Raw genomic sequence first — 17,026 nt, 5'->3', positions numbered from 1 at the left:
TGCATGCGATGTTGAGAGAAGCCAAACTGGGGACAAAACAGGCGAGAGAAGGCTGAGGTTGACGGTGAATCATATCATTACCCAGTGGTATCGATCAGAGGTGTGCAGCAGTTTGTAGCTTAAGCAGATGTAGATTCAGCCCAACAAGCTGCTCAGCCATAGGATCACCCTAGAGCTTGGCAGTGAAGGAGCCTCGAGATAAAAAAAAAAAAAAAAAAAAAAAAAAGTTTTCTATTTTAGGCTTCCATGAAAAACCATTTGTCCTGTGATATTGCTGAGGCCCATGTGTGGGTCAGTGCCCCAATATGGCCTGATCTCGGTTGATGTCCAAAGGCTGTGTTGTCACCTGAGGACAAGAAGATGTTCATGGCCTATGCCATGGCCTGAGTTGGTGTTGATGTCCTTGGGGACTGTACTGATGTCAGTGGCCTGTGCTATGATCATATCTGAGACTATAGTGGTAACCAGGTCCAACCTGCTTTCTGGAGCCATTTCCGGGTCCACAGTCCTGCTACAGCTGGGGTCTGGATTGATATCCATGTCCCGTGTTACATTGAAGGACAAGTGAAGGTCCCTGACATGTGCTGCTACCTGATGCCATTTTGATGTTCATGGTCTGTGCTGCCACTGGGGACCACAGAGATCCATGCTGCCACTCGATGCCATGGTGATATCAGGGTCTATGCTGCAGCCTAAAACCATGTTGATGTCTAGAGTCAATGCTGCTGCTGGGGACCATGCTTGATATGGGTGGCCTATGGGGCAACCTGGGGCCATGATGTCTAGACCCATGATGCTACTACCAAAGGCCAGGTCTGGGTTCATGATGTTACTGCAGCAGGGTCTATGTTCATATCCATGGCTATGTTGCCACCAAATGCCTGGCTGATGTCAGTGGTCTATGCCGTAGCCTTAGTGGTCTAAGCCTTCATGTTCATGATCCCAGCTGCAATGGAGGACCTTATTTGCTTCCTATTGCAAGCAGGAATTGCAATAGGAATAGGTAGAAATTACTACCATGTTTGTAGTCTGTGCTGATGCCAGAAACTATGTGGAAGCTCATGATCTATGCTGCCACAGATCGTAAAGAGCAAATAAGGTACTTTGACAGTGATATCGATGACTACAGACAAACAGTTGAGAAAGGAGGACTTCAACCCCTACCTATCTCCTCCATCCCCCACCCCAACAAACTAGTAACAGCCTAAACAGGAAGTCATCAGAGAGAACTCTTAAAACCTATGATAGAATGTTGGGGTTTCCACCTCCACAATACATGCCTTCCAGCAGGGATGTGGAAGAATGACTCAGCTCTATTTAAGGGGCAGACTAATAAGAGTTTGCTCATGCCCCAGTGAGTATATACATAACACAAATTGGACTTTTTGTGTATATGTGCTGAAAGGGAAGTCACAGTGGGGAGGGGGACATGGTCAGGGAAGAACTGGGAAGTGAATGTGATAGGAGTATATGATGTTAAATACCCCAAAGAATCAATAAAAATTCTATACTGGGGGAAAGCCAATTTGACAGCATGACCATTTAGCAAAGTAACAGTAGTAGGTTCTACCCTGGGGCCTAAAAGATCCTCAGCCATGAGCTTCTGACCAGGATCCTAGTAACAGGCATGAAATTTCCTCCTCTGGAGCAGATCTCACCCATGACCAGAGAGGGGTAGATTATCCCATAGTTGTCACTACACTATCGCCTCAGTGTGCACATCTTACCTGACAGATCAGCATCACTGCATGAAGGTTGCAAGTCTGAGAAAGAACACCAATGTCTTTTACCCCCTAGCAGCCTACACAGAACGTTCCCCTACTCAGAGAGCTAGCCAAGAGGGAGGGTACTCCCCAATCAGTTGGAAATGTATTTCTCTATGTCCATAGCTGCAGTGTCTTCAATAATAGGATCTTTCTGTTTAGTTACAGTGGTTAACCAAGGCTAGTGGTAATGTTCTGTGTTACTTTAGAGACCTCTGGGGTCTCGCTGACCTATAATCCTTTTAAATGAGCTTAATAATTGGTGTCTTCTCTTAAAGCTTTGTTACATATCCTTGGTTTTGATTAATGCATGCACTCTCCCTTCCTTTCCTTCCCATCCCAGTTTAATCTCTTAAACCCTAGAACTCAACCTTCTTTCATTGCACGTGTTTTCTAATATTCATATAGTTATTTCTTAAGTTGGATCTTGAGATCATATATGGCTTTACATACTCCCTCCTTTTGGGTTAGCTCTTCCTTTACCCCTGACTTCCTCCATATTCCCGCAGCCCTCCCTGTTTAACCTTGTTGCCCATTAGTCTACTTATTTGCTTTCATTTTTACCTACAATCTAAGAATTCTTATCATTATCCTGACAGTAATGTGCTCAGTTGTAAGCATTTCACGTTCCTTAGTCAAGAAAGGTGATCAGATTTTCAGGTTGACTTACTAAATATTCCACACATAAGGTTTATTAAATATGAAGAAACCTAATTAACTGCTGTTCTGTACATGGAGAAAAGCTGCTACTGTACCATAATTCTGTCTCTTCTAATAACAAGCAAGTAGTCAAAGAAATGCATCCATTTTGACAAATATAATGAGATTTTTAGGTCGATACATTTTGCTTTGTTCTCTTCACTTTCTTTGCACTCACCCCACTTCCTAGGAAATGCAGAAGGCATGGAAGTCTTCCTGCTCACAGATACACACCAGCAGAATTTGGAATGTTAAGTACACAGTGTTGTTCCTGCAAGGGAAGGAATGAAAAAAATCTATGTTCTTCCCAGAAGAATGGAGGAGAGACTCTTTCCAGCCTGGTGACCTTTGATCTATTTGTGGAACCAGAGACTTTGGTGGCACTGGACCTTTCCCTAGACCCTTATCATGATTTTTTTTTCTCAGTCAGGGGTTGAGTTATTATCACCAGCATAGTTTTCACTCAAGTGTGCTGTGCTGTGCTGTGCTGTGCTTAAAGATGCCCGAAATAAACAACATGGAGTAGGACTCCTGAAGTTTGAAGCAACACTGTCTGCTGAGTCGTGCTGAGCTGAGCTCCCTTCTTACCTCCCGTGGCTCCCCACTCTGCTGGCTGTCAAAGATGTGGAGAGTCCCACAAGAAAACCTGTGGGTAGCTAGCATATTTGCACCAAAAACTGTCTCTGTCTCAAAATACTGAGGCAAATGGGCACAACCTCATATCGAATGTTTGTGTATATGGAAAAAAAAAAAGATAAGAATGCTTTTCTCCTGCTTTAACTACCTTGTTATTCTTACTCAGGGAAATATAAGGCATGTCTACTCATCTGGGGCAGTATTAATTTATGTTGCATTGAACACATAATATGCCAAGTCTTTATACAACTTTTTCCACCCTCTTATTAAAGCCATTTTCTAACCAGTGAAAAGGAAGCTTGGTGAAACGTCCTTACCAACCAACTGAAAGAAAACCTATCACTCAAAATGATTGGCAACTTCAGCTCTCTGTCACAATTGAGAAGAAAAGCCTAAACAAACAAAATCTTAGCTGAATATAATCAAGCATGAAAGTCAAGTCGATGATTTATATACAAATGCTGCTAGAAGCATTTTTAAACTGTCTTAGGAATTTGCAGCCCGGCTCATTTATATTCTCTACACCAAACACAGCACTACAATTTATAAGAGGCCTCCAGGCATTTCATTTGTTAGACTGATTTACAGTAAATTGGCTTATTCCAGCATAATAAAGAATACTCTTTGCTATATGCCACGAAAATAAATTAATCAAGCAATTTAAAATCGAATTTTCACACACGTCTTGTTTTGTTTTTTCAAAGATCTAAAATAACAGCATCTCTCATCATTTAAAACCAATAAAGTGATTTGTGTTTTTGCAGAAACCAACAACAAATTAAAAAGCAAAACTTTGCATTAGCAGCAACATAAACAGCCAGCTGTGTTGAAAAATGGATCCTAGTTTTCCTCCGCTGTTACCCGAGAATGTGAAGTCTGAGGGTAAATGGAGCCTGGTGCAATCTGGGAGTCGGTTTAGAGGCTGTAACTCTTCAGGACAATGCAAATTGCTTCTCACATTAAAAACACATTAAGTCGCTCAGCAATTCAGAGAAAAAGCATACAACTGATCTCGAATTTTAAAATACATTTAGGTGAAAAATTACTCCAAGTTGTAAGGGAGCCTGAGGCTGCTGGGATGCACCTTTTCATGTGTGCAGTAAGGGATGAGAGCCCTTCTCTGTGGCTCTCAGGGCTGGGGAAGAAGTACTTCTGTGACTGAAAATATTTAAAGTCAGTGATTAATCATGAGCAGTATAAGATCCATGAAGCAAGACAGAAAAACTGCAAATGTGAGCAGCTCTGGGGAGATGGTACAATCAACCTTTGATTGATTCTACTAATGGGAAGAAGTACTGAGAATTACACAAACATCACTGAACACCCACTGAAAATCAAGACCAAGTTGTCTGAAAAGAAGGTGAAGCTATGAGATGTGAAGTTGCTTTCTCTCCCCCTACACATAGGATGGATCTGTGGGGCTGGGATTGTAAGGTAACGTGAACACCACTTTCAGAAGAAAAGTGCTCTACGGTATTAGAAAAAAGTTACAGTGACATTTGACAAGGGAAAATGCATTTTTGGATTCTGCCTTGCGGCTTAGGAATGTGTCTCTATGGACTGCTTTTGATACCCAATTCCAGCCCTAACAGACAACTAAAAACTAAAAACACAAAACCAGAAAATTATCAGCTGGAAAATAACACTTCTTCAATTTCCAAAGTCATTGAGAATAGAAGGATGTTAGAAAAGCAGACTCAAGGAACTCGGGTTCATTAAGGCTTTGTTTTTATACTTCTTTATATTTCTTTATATAAAGACATGGCTGAAATAACGATACACATACACACAAACACACCAAGAACATTCTCACTATTCATCAGCTATTTCTATATAGTCTTCTAGCATGAATGTTTATTCAAGCTTTTAACAGATAGTAAGTAAAGCTATTATGTTTTAGGTATCATAAAAAATGCTAGGATTGGATTCTTAAATCAGACAAATAGAGTTACTATCAAGTAAGGCTCCAGGAATACATGGTAGGTACACAACTAATGTGTAGGCATATGTTGTTTAACTACATTTTGAGAGATGTGTAGTTAGACATCTTTGTCATTATGCAAACATCATGTAAACATACTCACCTAGATGGTACACTAGACTAGATGGACTCACCTAGTGCATACTCAGAAAAGAAAGGGATGAATACTCACACACACACACACACACACACACACACGCGCGCACACACATGCACGCACACAACTCTGATGAACAAATAATAATACAAAGTTAACTCAAAACCATAAAAAGGCAATACAAAATAAAGACTATAAAGCTGTAGTCAGTGTGAATAGAACACAGCACTGTAGAGAAAGCACTTTGTAGAGTAAGCACAAGAACAATCTAGAGCAATAATGATAAAGTGTATTATAATAAACGCGTACAGTAATAATGGAGACATAGGTTATTACCATCAAGCATTAAGCACTGTACATAATTATGTGTGCTGTACTTCATAGGATCAGGTGTGTCACCCACATCATCACAAGCACACGAGCACCACACTGCACTCTCCATCAGCTCTCACACACGGTGCAGTGACAAGGATTTTTCTGTTACACTATTGTCAGGAGCCATGTAGGACAGGCTAAGGCTAGCAGGTAGCCACCACTTTTGCCAGGTCTACAGTGAGTAAGCTCTATGAGACAAGGTCCAAAGAGACTTCATCTCAGGATTGCTTCTTGTAGCTGATATGATTTTCCTGTCATTATTAAATTAATATAATAATCCCTGGGCATTAGTCCATCCTGCTGATCAGATTTCCTGTAGATCAACATAAAGATGAACTTTCATGAATAAATGCTGTTAGGATGAATTAATGATTTTATAGAATTCCTGATTTTTAAAAATAATTTCAGGAAAAACGTTTCTAGAGATGGTCTGCGTTGCTTTACTAGAAAGATGTAATAAAGTTAGAATCAAGAATAGAATTGCCCACTCATAAAAGTAAGTAAAGGCTATATAATAAAAAATACAATTAGGTTTCATAATCACACTAAAAAGAGAAGTACACTTGGGACAAATGAGTATTCTTCAAGGAAAAACATCTAGGTCTAAGCCACAGATGTGCACTATGATATGACAAGGTCATGTAAGGTCATTGCTTTGAACTTATAGTGAGCATATATAACGAAACATTACTTTGAACTTAATATCAACATTCTTCTGTAACTCCCATTTTATGTAACATTTTATCTCTGCGGTAATTTTTTAAAGAACTTTTTGTCTAAGAAAGTATAAAAAGGCCAGAGAAAAGAAATAAAGTTGTTGGAGGGTGGCTTGGGGGACTCTGCCTCATCCATCCATCCATCCATCCATCCATCCATCCATCTAACCATCCATCCACCCAAATCTATGTCTGTTTGTTTATATGTATGTATGAAGTTGGATGTGTATGTATGTAAGCATGTATGAACACTTGTGGAGTTGATGAGACAGATGGCTGGGCCTTGAAAGAGGGTGTCTGTGTGCAGATGTATATCTAAAAGCCATAGAGAACTAAAAGCAATAAAAGATGATGTAGCCATTTTCCACTTCACCCAGTGTTTGTTTTCTGTGTGAGTGACTCCTTCTTTCTTTTCTGGCTTACAAAGAGTTAAGCAGCCAAGTCAGTAAGGGAGTTCTGGGTGCCTGGCTAGAGATGGGAGCTCTAGCAATAAATCCTTTACCTAATCCTACCCCCAGGCCCTGCTGTTAGCAACAAATGTCAAAAGGTCCAGAGGCCTGCAACTTCTAGCCTCAGAGTAACTTAAAGTCAAGATATGTATATAGAAAGCAACCCTAATCTCTCACAAGACTGTCCCACCAAGTCTTCCCCCTCAGCTACCTACTACCTTCAAGAGAGAACCAAATTATGAGACTGACGCCCTGCCTACTGCGCTAAGAAGGCTGTCCCCAGTGAAGGAGTTAGAGAAAGGACCAATGGAGCTGAGGGGTTTGCAGCCCCTTAGGACGAACAACAATATGAACTAAGTAGTAACCTCAGAGCTCCCAGGGTCTCAACCACCAACCAAGGACTGCACATGGAGGGGTCTGATTGTTCTGGCAGCATGTGTATAGTAGAGGATTGCAAATTCGATCATCAATAGGAGGAGAGGACCTCAGCCCTGTGAAGGTTCTGTGCCCCAGTGTAGGGGAATGCCAGGGCTAGAAAATGGGAGAGGGCGGGGTGGCAGGCATGGGGAAGTGGGAGGTAACAGGGGTTTGTTTTTGTTGTTTTTGTTTGTTTCTTTGTTTTTTGGAGGGGAAACTGCGAATGGAGAAATTTACATGTAAATAAAGAAAATATCTAATAAAATCTAAAAAAAAAAACAAAAAAACAAAACAAAAAAAAAAAACCAAAAACAAAAAAAAGAGAGAACCAAAGTTTTGAAGCTGGCCTCTAGCACATTGCCACGGACTGGGGTTTCTTACGGGGTCCCCTGTTCCGCGGGACAATGGGTTCTGGCCAGGTGTGCATGAGATTCGGCTTTTTGACAAATAGACACTACACAAGAAGTGTTCTATCTGAATGTATTTCTCAAAAAATGACATGAGGCTTTTACAATCATTGCAAAAGAGAAATGAAAAATCTGGCAGCTCAGTAGTCAAGGTGCATCTGAGCCCATCTAAAACACACTAGGTCTAAAACATCAGCCATCTCCTCTGGACTGGTGCAGCACCCTCGGGCTCGGAGTGTGTTCGGGCTGCATGGGCCCGGCCGGAGTCCTGGGAGGCTGTTGGTACATGAGCCAGGAGAATAGAGGCTTGAATCTCGAGTCCTCAATGCTGAATCTTCAATGTTGAATGCTCGAATCTCGGATGCTCAATCTCTTGAATCTCGACTGGTGCTGCACCCCCCGGGCCCAAGCGCTCCGGGCCCGGGGGGCTACGGACTGTATGAATCTAAGTCCTAGTCCACCTAAGCTCTGATTCTAGTCTGAGTGTGAGCAAGTCCAAATGCTGAATGCAGACTGCTGCATCTAGAATGCTCAATGCTGCAGACAGTCTCTCTCACACACACACTCAGATTAAGGTCCCACCCATCCTAGGTAAAATGCCCACTATGTTAATCTTTTGGAGAAGTAGAGACAGTCTCTTGCAAATTCCTAGGAGTGGTTCAGCTGTAGTACATGACTGAGAATGAACTTGACCTTGTCCTGGGATAAGTCTCTCAATCTGTGAGCTTCAGTGCCCTACCCACAATGCTGGAGGCAATTAGTTTGAATGGCTAAACATTCCAAGCCAGGGTTTGACTAGGATGTTGGAACATTGGTGAAGGTCAGAGAGCAATGTCCAAATTTTCTTTTTCTAGCTGTTAAGAAATGATATCTTGGTGAGCCCCTAGCACACAAGTACGAGGACATATCTGGGCTACCTCTGAGTTTGGGGTGCCAGGCGACAATGCGGAGGCAAGAGACTGACTTTCCTTGAAGTTTACGCCTCAAATACCGCCATCACGCAAAGTGTGCGTTGCAGTACATTATAATTATATGGGGACATCTCCTTATAAAATCACATAACTCAACAATTTTTAAATTTTTTCTTTCCTTTTCTTTTAAATTGTCTACTTTTGTGTTAGATGAGACTAACAATATATATATATGAATATGTATTTATATATTACTGATTATATATTAAATATATATTTATATATAATATATATTACTGAGATTAAAAATTAGGGGGAAGGGCTGGTAAGATGGCTCAGCAGGTAAGAGCACTGACTGCTTTTCCAAAGGTCCTGAGTTCAAATCCCAGCAACCACATGGTGGCTCACAACCACCCATAATGAGATCTGATGCCCTCTTCTGGTGTGTCTGAAGACAGCTACAGTGTACTGATTTATAACAATAAATAAATCTTTGGGCCAGAGCAAGCAGGGAGCAAGCAGGGCCGACTGGAGCAAGCGGGATTGACCACCAGAGCAAGCAGAGGTCCTAAAAGTCAATTCGCAACAACCAGATGAGGGCTCACAACTATCTGTACAGCTACAGTGTGTACTCATATACATAAAATACATAAATAAATCTTTAAGAAAAAGAATTGGGGAAATTTAACAGAATATATAGTATGAAAAATCTATTTTCAATAAAAGAAAAAAAGAATTTTAAGACAGTAATTTATTCTTTGAAAATTTCATGTTTGTACACAGCATATCTTAGTCATATCTGCCCCACATTGTTTTCTTCCAATTCCCCTTGGGATCCCCTCAATACATCTCTCTCCCAAGTTCATGTCCTTTTAAAATGTTGGTTATCAATTTCTTTAACCCACCAAGTCCCATTAGAGCTGGCTATATGCACATGGATTCACTAAGTCATTGGCAAACTACCAGTGGCCACTCCTTCAAGGAAAAGTAGTCATTAACTGTCAATAGCTCTACAATTAGAAGTGGGGCTTTGGCAGTCCTGACTTATCCACGCATGAACTTTTTAACTGGCTTAATCTTGTCCAGCTCTCCACAGCTGCTGTGAGTTTGTGTGTACAACAGCCACACGATATCCAGAAGACAGCATTTCACAGCACTCCTCCCCTGCTCCCCAGAATCCACCGGCTGACGTTCTTACATCGCCTCTTCCTGCCATCTTTCTTGAGCCTTGCAAGGCTGGCAGGTGGATAGAAATGTTCCATGGACAGCTGCACACTTAGTTCCTTATTCTCAGCGGTGCGAACAGCTGTGAGTGTCTGCCTTAACTCTATTCATTGCAATGAGAAATGTCTCAGACCAAGGCTGAGGAGCTACAGCTTCCACAAATTACATGGCTATAGTCAAACAGAAGGCATGTTCTCCCGACTAGAAAAATCAAAGAATCCCCTCGCTGCACTCTTCATTTGTGTCTTTGTCATATGCCATAGTTAACTTTATATCCACTTGACTGGCCGTAGGGGTAACCAGATACTTGGTACAACATTCTTCTATGTGTGTTTGTGAGTTTGCTTCTGGTGAATAGGGGGTGTTATTTGAGTCAGTAAGCTGAATAAAGTAGATTCCTCTCACTGATGTAGGTAAGGCTTATTAACTGAAGCTCTGACTAGAGAAAAAAAAAAAATAGTAGACTTCACATGAATATTAGAGACTCCTTGTCTCCAGGCCTTGAGCTGGGACATGGGTTTCTTCTGCCTTTGAACTTAAACTGAATGTCAGCTGATTTTAGTCCTAAGCCTTGCAATTCCCAACTAATACAGCAAGATTGGTTCTCTCAGATCTCTAGTTTGTTGACTGTAAAGTTAAGGAATTCCTCTGTCTGTAAAGGCCTGGGTTAATTTCTTATTCTCTCTCTCTCTCTCTCTCTCTCTCTCTCTCTCTCTCTCACTTCTCCTTCCCTTCCTCCCTCCCGTTCTCCTTCCCTCTACACACACACACACACACACACACACACATGCACACACACACACACACACACATGTACACACACACACACACACATACACACACATTCTGCTTTTCTTGAGAACCCTAATATACCTTGTAAAAATAGTCCCTCAAAAACACCTAAGTAAATTCTTTGAGAAAATAAATTTGATCACATCAGTTTTGTACCAGAAATACCATACTGGCTTCCCCTCCACATTTGTGTAAAATTCTTTGATATTTTTAGGAAAGGGAAAGAGAGGGGAGGAGAGGAAAATCCCATGGATGCCTGTTTCATCTCCTTGGTCAGAAGAGAAGACACTAGAACATGCTGTGTGCTTAGATGGAGATTTAAGTTCATGTAGTTGAGCTGGTGAAGTCTCCTGAGCTTCAGATGATTGAACCACACCATGTAAATGTTAAGTAACACGATTTTCTTGGATATAAAAGGTACATATTAGGAAATTGTTCACTATGTCTATGACGAAAGTAGGATGTAATGTAGTGCTCATAGCCAGATACCATAGAAGTGCTCTGACTGACTCCTGGCCCCTTGTCCAGACACAGGTATCACAATTAATGCCTATGCTTCCCCTTAAATAGTAAATATATCAGCCTGTAAAGATATTTATCAGGGTGTACAGACTAAACATTATTCTACACTTAAATTTGCAACTTAGTAACACGAGCCAGGCATTTTTCAGCTAACCCTGGTGACCCTCCAGCTATCATGGGATGCATGGTATTCTATAATCTGTGTATGACCTACTTGATGGAATAAGAAACATGATGCCACAACTATTTTGGGGTTTCCATTTTAGCTACGATGAACATTCTACATACATATTCTTTTCAAGTGTGAAAATTGCTTACGATGAATTGTTTGATCAAAGAAGCCAGGCAGTTCAAATACTGAAACATATGATCAAATGACCTTCAAACTTTTGTACAAGTATGCATCTGCCAATAACATTGGCACTGGTCATTATTAAATTTAAAAATAAGGACCATTTTATAGATGTAACTTACATCTTGTTTTGGTTTGTTTGTCTTTATTTTTCCATGACTATTGACACTTAATAGGTTATATGTTCATGTCCTATGTCTCTTTATACTGGTCTCTTTCTAATCTTAATTACTATAACTTTTGTATGTGTTAAAATTACTTTCTTCTTCCAAATAAGTAACCATAAATAGTTCCACAATCTTGAAAATGATTTTTATGAGAGTTTTGGTATACAGTCTTGCGGCTTCTCAACTGCATTGTGCTTATGATAGCCTGCCTTACTCTACGATTTTAAAGGAAGTCACTGATCTTTTCATTTTCTGTTTTTTGGAGAAAACATCTCACTGTGTAGTTCTGGCTAGCCTAGAACTGGCAGGGATCTGCCTGCTTCTGCCTCCTGGGTGCTGGGATTAAAGGCACATGCCACCACTAACGGCTACTACTTTAAAAAAAAATGTGTTTACATATGCGTGCTTGTGTGTATGTGTATGTAGAGGTCAGAGGATAACTTGAATTTGATTGCTTCCTTGTGCATGTGGGCCCCAGGGCTCAAAGTCGTATATCACACTTGGCAGCAACCATCCTTATTCAGTAAATCATCTCACTGACCTAGCTTCACTCACAGGGTTTTTACTAGCCACATTTCCAGTTTCTTTACACGCCCTGCATGTAGCTTTTTTACTTACTCATTTCTGACATTTTGGGTTGACAGTTCTTCTTGGTAGAGAATACAAAGCTCAACCAAGTGCTTGTCATAGATCAAGAATACCGTATCTTCACTCCCTTGTTTCGTCTGCTGTTACAGGAGCCCAAGTTTCTTGCTGAATTACTGCAACAGCTTCCTAAACAACACCTTCCTACAATATATCCCCAAGACAGAAAACAGAGTGACCCTTTTTAAATATGAGACAAATCCAAATAAAATAATTTTCATCCTTTTCTTTTCAAAACTGCCCAATACATCTCAATTTTGCACACAAAGTGTCCAGAATCCATACAATATCAGAAATATCAGAAATGCATAACCCGCATCCCTCCACTTCCCCCAGTCAGTCTCCAGCTCTCTTCTCACTCCACCTTAGATGTATCAATATCTCCAATGTTCATCACGTGAACCAGATATAAGTCCACCTTGGATAATTTGATTGTTGTTCTGACTATAAAGCTTATCTCAGATGTTCACATAGCTGTCTCCCCACCTCCTCCCAGTCTTTTATCAAAAGAAATCTCAATTACACCACCTAAGGATGAGGTTAAAAATACCTTTTCTCCTTTTTCGAAAATTTGACCTTGGGTGTTCATTTTAACATTGTTCCCCTGGAAACTTGATAAAGGTGGAAGAGTATCCCTGTTGCCAAGCAACAGTACTTTAGGAGGAGAAAACCCTTCATCCATATACAGAAGCATCTAGATTGGAAGTCTGAGTGAGATCTACAAATATAGCCAGAGTTCATATCTCCAGGCTTCTCTAATAGTGACAACTCTTTAACTGAGCACGTGGCAGCTTGCAGAGAATTTGGATATGATGCCGGTGAGTATACCATGAGACCTTATGTCAACACTGAGTTCCTAAGCCAGGTCAGATGTTATAGTTGTCAAAATGGTTCTGCTTTCCTCATAACTAGACAAAAATTTGGAGTTAGAGAGCCAAAACTGAAAAACATGGGTGGCATTGGGACATGTTGTCATCTATAAAGGTCAGCTGGAGAACTACCCAAGTTGCTCGAAACAAAACTCTCCAATAGATGTCTCATAATATTAAGTTTACAATTTTGTGCTGGGCCACAGATATAACCATCCTAGCCCACATGAGGCACATGGCCACAGATTGATCTAGGTGACTATAGAGATGACTGTGAGGTCTACTTCCACTGGAGAGGACACTGGCCTTCCATCCAGACTAGCATACTCTTTTCCCTGTCATTCTCTGTGAGGCTTATTCATAGTGTGGTCAATGGCGATTTTGTTGGGCCAACTTCCACAGTAGTAGTCATGTTCTTGCTTACTCCCTTAATAAGAGTAAATGAATTCAAAGTTACCCATGTAGCAGACAAGCACACTGTGGGAGACCTGTTCTGAGCAAGATAGCTACACACAATGTGGATTGTGCAAGAATACAAGCAAGAGCTGATTACAGGAGCTGAGATATGCAGGCACCAAAAAAGGAACAAATGCAATCTAACTCTAGATACCTACTCTCTTGTTACCCATCCATACCCAGGATTCCTGTGCTCAGCTTCCTGCTCTTTGCTTGGATCCAATGGAGCAAACTAATAAAGTCCAAACCACTGTTCTTACACTTGCTAATGTCACTGACAGCACCTGGCTAGAGTGGGTGCCACTGCTGATCCACAGCTTCCCATGGGAAATCTGCCTGGAAAAGAATAAGAATGAGTGAAAGCCTTACACCAGTTCAGGAACACCTGCTCAGGAAGCTTTGGTAACTGTGTTCACTTGAGCATTGCTCTCTAGTTCTAGGAAGATAGATTCGGAAATTCGTGGACCATCCTTTGCTCTTTTACTGCCCCCTGTAGGCAGATTTCTTGTCTGCTCTCAGCCCAAATATTCTTTTTTTTTTTTTAACATTTTTTATTAGATATTTTCTTTATTTACATTTCAAATGTTATCCTTTTTCCTGGTTTCCACTCTGAAAACCTCCTATCCCACCACTCCTCCCCCTGCTCACCAACCCACCTACTCCTACTTCCTGGTCCTGACATTCCCCTACACTGGAGAATTGAGCCTTCACAGGACCAAGGGCCTCTCCTCCCACTGATGACCGACTTAGCCATCCTCTGCTAAACATATGATGCTGGAGCCATGAGTCCCTCCATGTGTACTCTTTGGTTGGTGGTTTAGTCCCTGGGAGTTCTGGGGGTACTGGTTAGTTCATATTGTTGTTCCTCCTATGGGGCGGCAAACCCTTCAGCTCCTTGGGTCCTTTCTCTAGCTCTTCCATTGGGAACCCTGTATAATAACAGTAAGGACTTCTTTGGATATTTTTTGACTCTTTGCCCCAATGAATGTGGAGGAGTTTTTAAATTGAGCTGGGAGGACATACCTTTGAGCCATATGTTGAAGGCAAAGGCAAAAAACTAAGCTATAAAACCTCCCAGCGTTACCTGTGGCTATATTTCTGTTCCACTGAGAAGCTGACAGCTTCTGAGGAGATTTCCAAGGGCTTGGGTTCCTAACCAGCTAATGGGCCATGCCTACAAGAGAGCAGCACCCTATTTGGAAAGACACCTCACAGTACACTTTCTGTTTGACTCTCCATCTTCCTCAGTTGTACTCTACGCCAGAGCCTTTGTGCCCTGCTCCCTCCTGCCATGGCCTTCTCTCCATGACTTAACATACTGGGCCTCACCACACAGTACTTCCTTGTAAGATATTATTAGATTGGCCTGCCATAGGCCTCACATCTTGCTTTCTCTCTCTGATTCCGAAAACATCTGCAGCCCGCTGAGTCCCTTGAACTAAAGTCACCTTTGAAGCAGCTGGCCCTCTTTCCTCTCTCCCCTTTCCTCTTGATCTTGCCTGAATTTTTATGAAATTCTCCTGAAATCATTCAGTTTATATGCATGGAAGCTCTTTCCCCCTGAGGCTTTGACTGGTAGCATTTACAGCAATGCACCGAGCTTTTCCCACCTGTCATTTTCTTCTCTAGGCTTGTACTCTCCTCAAAAGTGCGGACTGGATTGTTTTACCTTTTTGTTCAGCATTTCAACAAATATTGACGTTCTTCTCCACTATGTCAGAAATGGCACCGAAACCCTAGGAATCAAATATCAAGTGCGAAAACCTAGGTCTCTATACCATTTACTGTCCATCGGGAGCCATTAAGAGATTTTTCAGAGGCATTGTTAAAATTGGAGGCATAGAAAGTGTTTTTAAATGTACCTATGAAGTTATGAAAGATGAAAAGATGAGGCACGCATGGGATCCCACCCTCCCCTGAAGATTTATGTGCAGGTAGCAGTCGGTAGGAGGAGGTGGAAATATTTTCTTCAATGGTATAGACATTGTCAAGTGTGTATGTTCCAGTGAACAAACTCTCATCGTGCTTCCTTTAAGACCCTAGTGAAGTTCCCTGGGTCACATGTAGCAAAACAAAAGACATAAACAAAATTAGAAGGGAGGCTAGTCATGAAGAAAGGAGGAAGACGAGGCTAAATATGATCAAAATACATTATTATACGTGTATGAAAATATAATAAATGTACTATAAATAGATGATAATAAAAGTGTTATTTTAAAAGTTATAAAGAGGATTGTTCGATGTTACTGTTTACATTCATACACCCAATTCATAAACATTTGTAATTTTATAGCGACTATAAGGCTTTGAAATTAAGGAATAAACTTTTCCATAGATGTTATCCTTAGGCATATATTTGAAAAAATATAAATCAGGATGTTACAGAGATACCAGCTCATCCATGTCTAATGCTGCACTATCAACAATAGTCAAGTTATGAGATCAGCCTAGATATCAAACACCACATAAAGAAAGTTTGGCACATTTCATGGTTCGAATGAGAATGGCCCCCAAAGTCGCATATAATTGAATAACTGGTCCACAATTTGTGGAGATGTTTGGGAAGGATTAGGGGGTGTGGCGTTGTCTGAGGAGGTATGGTCACTGGGGTAGGCTGGTGGCCTTAAGGTTTCGAAAAATTTGCTTCATTCTGCTCTCTGTCTCTGTGTGTCTCTCTCTGTCTCTGTTTCTCTGTGTCTCTCTGTTTCTTTATCTCTGTGTCTGTCTGTCTGTCTCTCTGTCTCTGTGTGTGTCTCTCTGTCTCTGTTTCTCTGTGTCTCTCTGTTTCTTTATCTCTGTGTCTGTCTGTCTCTCTGTCTCTGTGTGTCTCTGTCTCTGTTTCTCTGTGTCTCTCTGTTTCTTTATCTCTGTGTCTGTCTGTCTCTCTGTCTCTGTCTGTATGTCTTCTGATTGTGAATGAAGGTATGAGCTCTCAGCCATTCCTGCCTACCTGCTATGTTCTCTGCTATAATGGTCATGGACTCACCCTCTGAAAGTGTAAGCTTCAAATAAATGCTTTCTTTTATACGTTTCCTTGGTCACAGCGTTTTATCACACCAACAGCAAAGTAATTTAAATAGTACATATATACAATGGATGTTTATTCAGCCATAAGGGATGAAATTATGTCATTTGAAAAGTATGGATATAGAGACTGAAGCAGCAACTACAGAGCCTACATGGGTCCACACCAGGTACTTTGTATGTATACTGCAGCTTCTCAGTACATTGAGTACTTTTATGGGACTACTTAACATTTGAATGAGTGAGTCTCTGTTTCTTGTGCCTTCTTTCAGGGTTCTTTTACTTTTCTGTTGGCTTGGCTTGTCCCACTTTGATATAATGGGTTTTGTTTTTTCTTATTATATCTCATCTTGTGTTTTGTTTTCATTTCTCAGAAGCCTGTTATTTTTTAGTGAGAAGGAAGGAAGTAGATCCAAATAGAAGAGGAGGTGATGGGGTGACTGGGAGGAGCAGAGAGAAGGGAAACTATTCAGATTAATTGGTCTGAGAAAAGAATCTATGCTTAATAAAAGGAGAAAATAAAC

This window comes from Mastomys coucha, unplaced genomic scaffold (genome assembly GCF_008632895.1).
Source record: "Mastomys coucha isolate ucsf_1 unplaced genomic scaffold, UCSF_Mcou_1 pScaffold15, whole genome shotgun sequence".
Classification (NCBI taxonomy): Eukaryota; Metazoa; Chordata; class Mammalia; order Rodentia; family Muridae; genus Mastomys; species Mastomys coucha.
Note: the sequence above shows the minus strand (reverse complement) of the source record.